Source organism: Lacerta agilis, chromosome 1, assembly GCF_009819535.1.
Source record: "Lacerta agilis isolate rLacAgi1 chromosome 1, rLacAgi1.pri, whole genome shotgun sequence".
NCBI classification, from domain to species: domain Eukaryota; kingdom Metazoa; phylum Chordata; class Lepidosauria; order Squamata; family Lacertidae; genus Lacerta; species Lacerta agilis.
Genome location: NC_046312.1, coordinates 120813313 through 120826221, shown reverse-complemented (window position 1 = coordinate 120826221; position 12909 = coordinate 120813313).

The window sequence follows — 12909 nt, the reverse complement described above, 5'->3', positions numbered from 1 at the left end:
TAAAATGCATCTTTGGGTTATTTGTGGGGCCTGCCTGGTGTTTTTACAGGAGTAGAATGTGTCTGTCCTTTTATTTAAAATGCATCTCTGGGTTATTTGTGGGGCCTGCCTGGTGTTTTTACATGAGTAGAATGTGTCCTTTTATTTAAAATGCATCTCTGGGTTATTTGTGGGGCCTGCCTCGTGTTTTTACATGAGTAGAATGTGTCCTTTTATTTAAAATGCATCTCTGGGTTATTTGCGGGGCACAGGGATTCGTTCTTTTTTCTCTCTCTTCAAAATATAGTCCGGCCCCCCACAAGGTCTGAGGGACAGTGGACCGGCCCCCTGCTGAAAAAGTTTGCTGATCCCTGATTTAAACAGAACCTAGCTGCGTACAATGCCAGGGCCTTTCTGCCAAGTCACCTCCCTGTCAAACATACTCCCTTAATATAGCATTAGCACAATTTTGCACAATGTCTTCACTCTTCTAATTTGCTACAGAGAAGTTCAAAGATGTAATACTTTACCGAGTCGCACAGTTACAGACAATGATTCATTACCGTCTGCTTAATTAAAGCTTTGTTGTCCTTCAGTGAAAAGACTTGATTCGTTTTAATTGAACAGTGAGATTTCCTTTTTTCTTTCTTTTCCACGCTCGATTGGAAATAAGACGAAAATGATTCTCCCGCCTACGTATGAGGTAAAGCAACAGCCAAAATAACGTGGACACTTCTTCTTCCCCCCAGGATAGTTCAGTGTTGGCATGGCAGAGGACGGGAAAAGGGATAGCCATCTGGAGGCTGGGCGTGTGGCTATGAAAATGGCTGTTAGTAATGATAACTGTAATAATTGCCACCTTTATTTGATAGCACCACATGGCACAGACCTCCAAGCACCGTGAGTAGCATTTAATAAACTAAATGAAGTAATCGACAAAGAAGACAGTGTGGCTGACCTCCGTTAGACCCCTAAATATGAAAGGTTATGTGGCCAAACCCAGAAAAGCAAAGCCATTGCCTGCAAACCCAATTCATCGATCTGCCGTCAGATTATAATATTATATTTCATTTCACTTATTCCTTTCATGCCATGTCTTTTGGCCCAAGAATGACTTCAGATGCTGTTTTTTCACATTACTGGGGTGGTTTTTTTAATGTGTTTTTGCAGCATGCTACAGAGAACACACTAGAATTCACCACCCCGTGTCCCTGAAGCACAGAAATTTGCAAATGTCTGATTGAGATATATTTGGAAAACATTAATTGCCTGTCAGCCAGTTTCTGTACACCACACAGAGTTATTTTTATATATTAAGTAGGTATGGAATGGTAACAATTAGTTTCCGGGCCCAGTGCAAACTGCTGGTTTTGACCTATAAAGCCTTAAATGGCTCAGGACCACAATACCTCAAGGACTGCCTCTTTCCATAGAAACCTACCCAAACCTTGAGATCACCTTCTAAGGCCCTTCTTCATGTTCCACCTCCTTGAGAGGTCGAGAGGGTAGCAACACGAGAACGGGGCCTTCTCTGCAGTGGCTCCCCGTCTGTGGAATGTTCTCCCCAGGGAAGTTCACCTGGTGCCTTCATTATAAACCTTTAGGTGCCAGGCAAAAACATTCCTTTTTAACTGGGCCTTTGGTTGATCTGATTTACATCCTATGCCCCTTTATAGTGTGGTTTATTTGTGTGTGGTGGGTGGCTATTGGGTTGTTTTGTATATTTTTGTCATGTATCTTGATTTTATTCTGTAAACCACTCTCAGACCCCCAGGTATAGGGCGGTGTATAAAATAAATAAATAAATAAATAAATAAATAAATAAATAAATAGTAACAGTGGCAAAGTGGGTTCTCCCTCATAGAGAGCACATGTTGCGGTGGGGGCCAGCAAGCCACCTCCATTGCCGTGGGCGGAATAGTATAGATGGCCACAGCTCCGATTGGGCCTGGGGGTGTTGTTAGGGAGGTTCATATGTATCAAGTTTTGATGGACAGCCAGCAGCCTATATATGGGTTAGCTCTTTGAGTGACCTCCCTCTTGGCTGTTTGCTGCAGATCACCCGCCCTCCTTCCCTCCCTGTGTTTAAGCCTCTGCGCTGACTTTGCAATGCCTGTCATGGGGTTGTCTGCTTTTGGGGCAGGGGCCTGGAAGGAATTTTGCCAGTTGGCTGATTGGCTGTTGCCATCTGGTTTTTGCCTACTGCGTAGCAACCAGTCACAACTTGTAAGGTTGGCGGTTAGGCATTGGTCATTATGTGTGATTGGAGGGGCGGTAGTCCCTCCAAATGGCGGTGGTGTGCTGGGAATTCTGTTAAAGGAATCCAGGGGCTCATATGCTTTTGTCCGAAACCCTGGTAGGGGTCAGGGCCATGCGAGAGCCCCTGGGAACCACTGGGGAGAGGGGGGTTCTGCCTACCGACCCCCATCTCTCTCCCCACATGGGATTTCCCACTGCTGACACGTGGTCAGCTCTGTCCCATCGGACAGCTAGTTTGGACCAATGCCTATGCAACCACTAACATTGACTTGTAATTTAATAAAGTTGTGGCCAAAATTCTGTCAAAAACCCAAACAAAATTATGCCTCATGTCTGAATTATTTTGGGGGGTGGCATTGGGGACCTCCACACGCAATGGCAATAATAATATCAGACGGGTACCAAATGGAATAAAATATGGGTGGGTGGGTAGAGCCTTGCCCCTTATAATCGATCACGAGACATGATGCATGCTCACTATTTGAATGGCAATGCCCATTAATTTTTTATTTTTTTTGAATACATTTTTTATTAAATTTTCACTTCAAACAAAAAACAATAAAATTTCAACATTCATCTACACAACACCTTTCCCACCGCTCTGCCGAGCTATGACTTCCCTCCATCCCGCCAACAGGCTTTCTTTTCCAATCTACACCTCACAGTTCATCTTATTTATCAAGTCCATGTCTTAGGATTTATTTCAGTCCACCTAGTGTCTTCAAACTTCTACTGTTATTATTTATATAGTCAATGAATTTACTCCAGTCTCTTTGGAATTTTGATTCATCCTGGTTTCGGATCCTGCAGGTCAGTTCTGCCAGTTCCCCAGAGTGGAATTTACAGGAGTTACCAACGATGGAGGAGTGGCAGACGAAGATGATGACAATGCCCATTGATTTTTTTGGGGGGGCGGCCCCCTCAAATACTATAGGGGGAGGGCCAAAGGAATCTCAGCCTGTAGGAGTTGGCGCCTGTGGCACCAGAGATTCTGTAGGAGTGCAGGATAAACAAGGCAGAATCTGGACATGGATGCAGAATCCAGCTTTCGGAGAGCCTCTCAAGAATCTCTCCCAAAGAAGGCATCACAACTTTCTCCAGCTGGGATCTCCCTTTCGCCTCACTCCTGGGCAATGTACCGCCAACTGCCTTGAGTTAAAGGAAAAAGGAGAGCAAGACAGGTAGACGAAAAGTTGCCTCCGGATAGACTGCCCCTCTGCCTACACACCTGACAATACCTTCTATCCCCAGGTGCCCTATAGGAAGGAGTAATCTGATGGTATTAGTTGATATTGCCTTATTGTGTGTGTGTGTGTGAGTGGTTTTTGTTTTTTAAATGTGTGTTGATGCTTGCAAATTGCCTGGATTTGTACCCTGGAAGGCAGAGTAAGAATAATTGTAATCAATCAATCAATCAATCAATCAATCAATGTTATCCCTCCCAGATTAGGGTGGCCATTTATACATAGCCCCCCCCCCCAAAAAAAAACCAGCCCAAAGAGGGCATAGATTTGCATGTTGCGATTTGTATGTATAAAATATAAGTAAGAAAGATGATTAATTTGAATAATTTGTATGGATCACAGAATTCACCCCCCCCCCCCCAAAAAAAAGAAAGGAAAAGAAAAGAAAAGATAAAGGGAATTTGTATAGCTTGGTGCAAAACTCTCTATATGTATGTGTATATATGGATTACATACATACAGGCTTGGTCAAACTTGCTTGAAGGGAAAATGCACTAAAGTCTAGTTCCATCTCCTTCCACTCGTATCCAGACTTTTAGAATGTCTGATCCACCCATTTGTGGCTACTGCCACCTGTAGCTTAACTTCAGTACTTCACCAGAAAGGTAAGTTTCTCTGGGTTTTCTCACATGATAATTGTTCCGTGGATAAAATATCGCTGACAGGCATTTGCCACTGCAAAGTGTTTACGCACAAATGGCTTTTCGTGTTGGGATGTCTCAGTTGCGCAACTGCGGGGCAACAACATGTCTGCAGTTTGCAAAAAGATACTCCCGAGTTATGTTATAGTTTGCTAGGCCTCTTTTAACTCAGCAGTTCTGTGTTTTGAAACACCCGGAAGGAACTATGATGAGAACTGGAGGAAAGGGAGAAAAGGACATTGGGCTCTTCGGTGATGTTACCCCAGCCCCGTGGAATACTCTCTCTCTCTCTCTCTCTCTCTCTCTCGGAGCTTACTTTAACCTAAGCAATTTTTGCAAAGGAATAAAGCATTTTCATTTCAAAGGGCATTGTGACTCCACGGGAGTTTCTCCTGGAACATTTTTTTTATTACTGTTTGTTGTGAATAACTTTAATGTGGTTTGCATAGGAGAAATCCCCGGTGGATTAGGACCATAATCTATTGATTCATTTTAATATTTTGCGTTGTGGTTTTATGTTATCTGCCGTTTCATAAAACCCGGTAGCGTTTTACATGTTGGGAATTGAAATATAAACAACCAAACATATAAATTTTTGGCAAGGATGTAGCATTGAGTTAAGTGCACTTGAAATCAATGGGCTTAAGTGCCTCTTGACTCTGAGCTGGATCGGGGCCATTCTGTTTTCTTGCTCTACCGTTGCTCATTAGAATTCTGTTTCCAAAACATAGTCTGCGCTAAAGGGCCTTTGATGCTCTGCAGAATACAAGGGCACATAAAACCTCATATCTTTCATACCGTAATAATGTATTGGTCCAGCCTGCATATGGTGCAATTAAGTCAACGGAATTCCTTCTGGCCTAACAACTCATTTCATCTGGGTTGAAGAAGCAAGCAGGTAATTGTGCAAATGAAGCTTGCAAACACATAAAAATATACCCCCCCCCCCCAATTTGATTCCTTACAGCAGGCTTGTAGAGCCTTCATCTTGCATATTTTGTGACTGCCAGAGTCAGTGCCCTGTGAACACTTCATCATTTTTAGAGGCTAATATACACAAAGGTCCCTTTTTATTATTACTTAAAAAAATGTAAAAGATGCAGAAAGCGCTATCTGTTAGCCTCTAATTCAGGTCACATTTCATGCCCGGCACTCTTAATCTCCGCAGAGCTCTTCCAACCATTGCCGTGAAATCCAGCCCACCCCAAACCCTCCCCACTATGGGCCAGTGTCCTCCCGCGCTCATTTGCCTTTTCAAGCCAGTGATTGATACAGAACCATTACCGTTTTTTTAATGACTGATCAGATGCGCAGGCAAGTCGTTTTCAAAGCCTTTTCATTTGTGATCATTTTATACAGACACACACACACACACACACACGCCCTGTTTCGTGCTTGGGTGATGAAAAGTTAAAAGATGCCTGACCGGAGTAAATCAGTCGTAGAGGAATCCAGCGACTTCTGCATTTGTTGGGTTTGATTTGATAATAATAATAATAATAATAATAATAATAATAATAATAATAATAATAATAATAAATTGGCTGTAGGAAATGCCATTTTCGCCCCTCTCCTTTCTTCTACTGCTTCTCTCATTTGCACAAGCACTTAATGACTTCACCTACCACCAGGAAAGGTCACCCATAAGCTGCACTGGAAAGGAAATAATAGCAAGCAAAGGTCAGCTCCGAGGCTTCATCCAGATTCTGATCATCCAAGCACAGGCTTCCGAAAGTGGGTTCCACAGGGCTTACTTTTTATTTATATGCCCTGCTTCATGCCATCTCCTTAGCACCACGAAACCACGTGGGAGCAGACTGCCTCACATTTCCATTAGTGGTTCCCTTTCAAAAATACTGCAAAAAGTCACATAGGCAAATAGGTGTGTGTGTGTGTGTGTGTGTGTTTGTATCTCCAGTGGCATAGGGTGAGGGGGGCACAGGGGTGGTTGCCCCAGGCGCAAAATTGTTCGGGGGCGCAAAATTCCAACACCCAGTGCTGCCTCAATACAGTTGCGTGCTTCTGTCGTTGGGCTCTGTTGAAAATGGCTTCTCCACGTGAACAACGAAGTGACCTTTCTAGGCAGCGGAACGACTCTTCTTTTCTTATCTCTGCGGTGGTGCTTTCCTGGGTGATGAGGACGCTGTTAGGCAGCTGAATGCACGTGCGCAGGGCCGTTTTTACCCGGGGTGCAAGGGGTGCGGTGCACCCGGGCGTCAAATTCTGGGGGGCGCCCGCCGCTGAAGCCGCCGAAGCGCTTAACCGTGACCCCTGGGTGATTGCAGTCGATGGGTCATTTCCGTTCTCTTTTGAGGAAGAGCTGCAGAATCAACGTATCGGCGGCACTCCCTAGTGGTGTCTTTCATTTTCGCATGATTTCAAAGACGGAGTTATCGCTCCCGCTTTTTACTTTTTCATGTTAGTGGTTTTCGCTGTTCCTCTCCTCAAAAGCTCAACAACTTTGAGCTGCCCCCTAAAAGAAGCTCAACAACTTTGACCTGCCCCCCCCCCAAAATTTGGGGGTGCTGGCGGATTTTTGCACCCCGGCGCCGCATATGCTAAAGACGGCCCTGCGCATGCGTACTTCGTCCTTTTAACTCCCTTGCACCCCACCTTCTGTGCGGTCCCAGGAGCTGTCAACCCACGCTACGCCACTGTATCTCTCTGTGCCGACACACTTTAAACTTTGAAGTGACTGTTCTTTCCAAGAGCTCTCTGGCTATGTCGCAGCTCTGACTGCATGACTCCAAACTCAACTAAACACACCTTGCTGACACAACAACACCCCACAATCCCAGAGTTGAAAGTTGAGCTTGATGAAGCCACCATTCAAGAGCCATCTAATTGCAGAGTTGTGACCATATTGTCTTACCTCATGGGTGGGGAATCTTTGGCCTTGTAGATGTTGCTGAACCACATCTCCCATGGCCAGGGATGTTGGGAGTTGTGTAGTTCAGCAACGTTTGGAGGGTCAAAGGTTCCCTCCACTGCTATATTTCGAAACAGGACCAAAAGAATCTCTTTTTGTCTGCATTTTTCTTTATATAGCCATTTTTTTTGGCAAGCCTTTCCCCCTAATAGAATGCAGTTTTGTGTGCTATTTACGCTAATATGCACATTTCTTTTGCACGAAATTTCCCCAAATATAATATTTGTACACATTTTTTTGGTCGGCGTACTATATACAAAAATTTGGCTACTGCATAGCATTTGGAAGGCCAGACTTTTCCATCACGTTCGCACCGTAGCTTCAAAGCGCATTTAACAGACAGTTAAAACACACGTGTTTGCCAAAGAATCCTGGGAATTGTACTTTGCTAAGGCTGCTGGGAACTGTAGTTTCTGTGAGAAGTAAACTGGAGTTTTCAGGTTTCATTAAATGGGCTTCAAATGTATGCCACACATGTGCTGATTGCGTGTGGAGGTCCCCAACGCCACCCCCCAAAATAATTCAGACATGAGACATAATTTTTGTTTGGGTTTTTGGCAGAATTTAGGCCACAACTTTATTAAATTACAAGTCAATGTGAGTGGTTGTGTAGGCATTGGTCCAGACTAGCTGTCCGACGGGACAGAGCTGACCACGTGTCAGCAGTGGGAAATCCCATCTGGGGAGAGATATAGGGGTTGGTAGGCAGAACCATCCCTCTCCCCAGTGGTTCCCAGGGGCTCTCACGTGGCCCTGACCCCATTGGGGTTTCGGACAAAAGCATATGAGCCCCTGGATTCCTTTAACGGAATTCCCAGCACACCACCACCATTTGGAGGGACTATCACCCCTCCAATCACAGATATTGGCCAATGCCTAACCACCAACCTTAGAAGTTGTGACTAGTTGCTACGCAGTAGGCAAAAACCAGATGGCAACAGCCAATCAGCCAACTGGCAAAATTCCTACCAGGCCCCTGCCCCAAAAGCAGACGACCCCATGACAGGCATAGCAAAGTCAGCGCAGAGGCCTAAACACAGGGAGGGAGGGCGGGTGATCCACAGCAAACAGCCAAGAGGGAGGTCACTCAAGGAGCTGACCCATTTATAGGCTGCTGGCTGTCCATCAAAACTTGATACATATGAACCTCCCTAACAACATCCTCAGGCCCAATCGAAGCTGTGGCCATCTACACTATTCCGCCCACAGCAATGGAGGTGGCTTGCTGGCCCCCATCGCAACACGTGCTCTCTATGAGGGAGAACTCGCTATGTCAAAATGTGGATTTGCCATGCTGATGTGTATCTATATCCTGCCTCTGCAGGCTACCCTCAGTCAAGCGAAGGGAACCTGTGCATTCAAGTCTACCTGTAACTGCATGCCTCGTTTAACCCAGAGATCAGGGCCCTGGATGAATAGTGAACGGGAAATCTCTCAGTCTCTTATTTCGTTCGGATAAAGCTCAGGAAAAATTCATCTTCAAAAGATCTCTAAAGCTTCTTTGAAAACAAAATGATTAAAGGCTGTCTCTCCTCTCATCCTACATCAGACATGCCGTTAACTGCCTTGCTATCTCCCCCCCCTCCCCGCATTGTAAATGCACTTTTTTTTGTCATAGATGCAAGTTGGGGTTTTTTTTTGTCTTAAAGTGAGAATTAACATACTGTTAAAAGCAACGCTTGTGATTATAACACATCAAAGCAAGTCCCATCATCCTGGTAGTCTTTTTAAATTTAAATTTTAAATACGGGTGTTGGGTACGGACATGAAGATGGACAGGGTGGTTTTTATGGAGTGGCTTAAACTGATCGATTCACTGGTGGAGAGAGACAGAGAGAGGGAGAGAGAGGGAGAGAGAGAGGGAGAGAGCTCATGAGTGCTGCTATTCTAAGCTCATGTACTTGGAAGGAAATGCCACTGAAATCAGTGGAGCTTTGTTCCAGGTAAGATAAAAAAAGGTAAAGGACCCCTGGACAGTTAAGTCCAGTCAAAGGTTGCAATGCTCATTTCACTTTTAGGCTGAGGGATCCGGCGTTTGTCCACAGACAGCTTTCCAGGTCATGTGGCCAGCATGACTAAACTGCTTCTGGTGCAACGGAACACCGTGACCAAAACCATAGCACATGGAAACGTCATTTATGTTCCCGCCGCAGTGGTACTTATTTATCTACTTGCACTGGCGTACTTCGTACAGCTAGGTTGGCAGGAGCTGGGACGGAGCAACGGGAGCTCACCCCGTCGCGGGGATTCGAACCGCCAACCTTCTGATCGGCAAGCCCAAGAAGCTCAGTGGTTTAGACCACAGCGCCACCCGCGTCCTTTTGTTCGAGGTAAACTTGCCTGGGACCAGGATGCAATTCTGTTCTCACACAGTCGGGTTTACTCCCAAGTAAATTAGCAAAAGAGCAAGTTGCAAGCATCCTCTGGGCCTGATGACAGCTCCGTTTCAAACAAAGCCACTCATTCCTCCATGTCATACAAGTGATTCTTTAAAAAAAAATAAAAAAAATAAACAACTGAGATTGCAGCAGGGGATAGAAGTGTTAAGCCTCCCTCCTTACATCATGTGGGGCTGGTGACAGTTGCCCCTTCCTCGATTGTTAAACGTTCATGATTGCTAATCACACCATTACTGTGTTAGGCACTCCATAAGACATAATGGCTGATCACCAAAGAATTGATGCTTTTGAATTACGGTGCTGGAGGAGACTCTTGAGAGTCCCATGGACTGCAAGAAGATCAAACCTATCCATTCTGAAGGAAATCAGCCCTGAGTGCTCACTGGAAGGACAGATCCTGAAGCTGAGGCTCCAATACTTTGGCCACCTCGTGAGAAGAGAAGACTCCCTGGAAAAGACCCTGATGTTGGGAAAGATGGAGGGCACAAGGAGAAGGGGGCGGCAGAGGATGAGATGGTTGGACAGTGTTCCTGAAGCTACCAACATGAGTCTGACCAAACTGCGGGAGGCAGTGGAAGACAGGAGTGCCTGGCATGCTATGGTCCATGGGGTCACAAAGAGTCGGACATAACTAAACGACTAAACAACAACAAAGACATCATGGCAAGCAGAGATGAACCAGCAGCCTAGAGAAACTACGGCTGCAAAGATAGAGATTAAAAAAGAGAGGTAATAAGCCAGTACGCTTCTGAGCACAATTCAGTGTTGGCATTGACCTTTAAAGACTCAAATGACCTTGGCCCAGTATACCTGAAGGAGCATCTCCACCTCTGTCGTCCGGCCCGGACACTGAGGTCTAAGCTCAAAGGGCCTTCTTGCAGTTCCCTCGCTGTGAGAAGTAAAGTTACAGGAAACCAGGCAGATGGCCTTCTCAGTAGCGGTGACTGCCCTGTGGAACACCCTCCCATCAGATGTCATACAGATCAATAACTATTTGACTTTTAGAAGGCATCTAAATGCAGGGACATTTTTTATGGTTGGGGCCACCCAATCAGATGAGTGGCTAATAATAATAATAATAATAATAATAATAATAATAATAATAAGGCTATCAACGGCCACTAGCCATAGCATCTATGTTCCACCTCCACAGTCGGAGGCAAGATGCTTCCAAGTCAGTTGCTGAGAACCACAAGTGAAGAGAGCAGCATTGTACAGTGGAACCTCGGTTTTCGAACGTAATCCATTCCGGAAGACCGTTTGACTTCCAAAACGTTTGGAAACCGAGGCACAAAGGGCGGCCTGCCAATTCAATAGAGAAAATTGTGAAAAACAACAGATATGCATAGCGGAAGCCATTCGACTTCCGGCGCACGTTCGAAAACGGAAGCATTTACTTCTGGGTTTTCGTTGTTCGGAAACCGAAACCTTTGGCAACAGAGAGGTCCGAAAACCGAGGTACCACTGTACTCAAGTCTTGCTTGTGGGCTTCCCAGAGGCATCTGGCTGGTCACTCTGAGAAGAGGACCCAGTAGCCTCTTCTTACATTTAAAGATATTTATAGGCAAGCAGCAACCCAGACATTTCAGCAACAGTTTTGAAACTAGCTTACTTTTAACACAAGCCAACAGGAAAGTAGTTTAAGGGCTCGTTCCTGCCTGTGCCATGTCTAGAAAGCACCAGTCTGAGCCGTTTTCTGCTTGGTGCACGCTTTCTAGGCATGGGTCTGAGCATTTCCCCACTTGCCTCACTCTTTTCTAAGGGAAAACCCCACTCTTTAGCGACAGATCGGAACAAATGGCAATGGGGGGAAATCCCAATTGTCACTGAGCGATAAAGCACAGTTTTCCCAGGCGGAAGAGGAAGTGTGAATAAGCCCCTAAGTCACCCATTTGTCAAGAGATGGAGATTTCTTCAGGCAGCATCAAGCATTTCCTTTAGGGTCTCCTTCCACATATTGTCTGCTTTTACCTGTAAGAGTCAACTTACTGGAGCTCTTAGAAAGTCTGAAAGGCATTTGAAGTATCCATTGTCATCTCCCTTTGTTTGATATCCTTATAATTTTTTTTAAAAGGCTCCATGCTTGCCTCTTTATCTGTCCCCTCCTTGCTTAATTAATAAAACCCACAAGATCAGCAAGGTTATAATTATAATTAGAAGTTATAATTAACACCGCCACCCAAGCATTTCTTTGACAAATTGCAGAAACCAGCAAAGTAACTCAACTGGTGGTTCTGGGCAAGGAAAAGAGCAGAAAAACCTACTGGATCTTGACCAGCGGTGGCTGGTGCCCCTTGGGATTGGTGGGGTGGAAGGCAGTGATGTCCACAGTAGGTGGAGCCAGAGACAATGGTAGGCGGAACCAACTAATTCCACTAATGCTCCCATCCTCCTGCTGTCAGGCTTCAGGGAATCTGATCCCTTTCCCTCATGGCAGGCTGCCAGTAACTAAAAGACAAGAAGCTCCTACCAATGTCTTTATTCAATATTGTCAGAGAGAGAGGCGTAGAAATGCAGCCTCTTTGGTAGTGGCATTGCTCTGAGTAATCTCCTTCCCCCTTCCCTTCTCAGTCGTCAACAGTTCTACCCCTCTTACGGTGGCTGCCGAGGGCCAATTGCCTCTGGGCTCTCTGCTCTCCTACTTTCATTGCTTGCCGTGTTCTGGGAGAAGGGGGTGGGGTCTGGAATGCTCTCTAGTGATAACGTGTCAGCCAGCTGTTCCTGCGCTGCTTTTCCCATTATTTCCTAGCTTTGCCCCTTTTCTATCTCTGAGCTGTGACCCTTTGCAAACCACCGTTGTAAATCTATACTGTCCTCCTCCTCTCAGGTAGGTTCAGGAGAAGGGGGAGGCGGTCTCCACCATTCCTCCTCTGATGCCCAGCCCCTGACACCTCCCTACAGAGTTGTACCATGACAACAGTGAGACTATGCAAGAGGAGAAAGCTGACACCCAGGAGCACCCTCCAAGACTAGTTGGGAGTAGGAAGGCAGGCAAGTGGTGGTTAGCTGGGGACAGACAAAGGGATTAGCCACCACTGACAGATAATCAAAGCAACACATGTGTAGGGAGCTGGGTTTCCTCGCATTGGCTATAGTCCTGCATAGTTTAAGCCAGTGTTCGGCAAAGTTTTTGCGGCTTGGGCCGGTTCACGGCCCTGCAGGTGCTGCGGTGGGCCGGAGCGTGTGCACGCACATGCATGCATGCGCAAACGCTATTTCCGGTGCTCCTTCCGGTGCGTAGGAGGCGTGCGCAGCTTCCCATTGGCTGCAGGAGCTTCCTGCAGCCAATGGGAAGCCGGCCAGCGTCACGGAAGGCAGTCCCCGCTCTGCTCTGCACCGGTTTGGCACGGCGCATGGGAGCCGACCGAGTGGGCGGCGGGGGTCCCCGAGTGGGCCAGTTAAACAACCCCCATGGGCTGCTTGTGGCCCATGGGCCTTAGGTTGCTGACTCCTGGTTT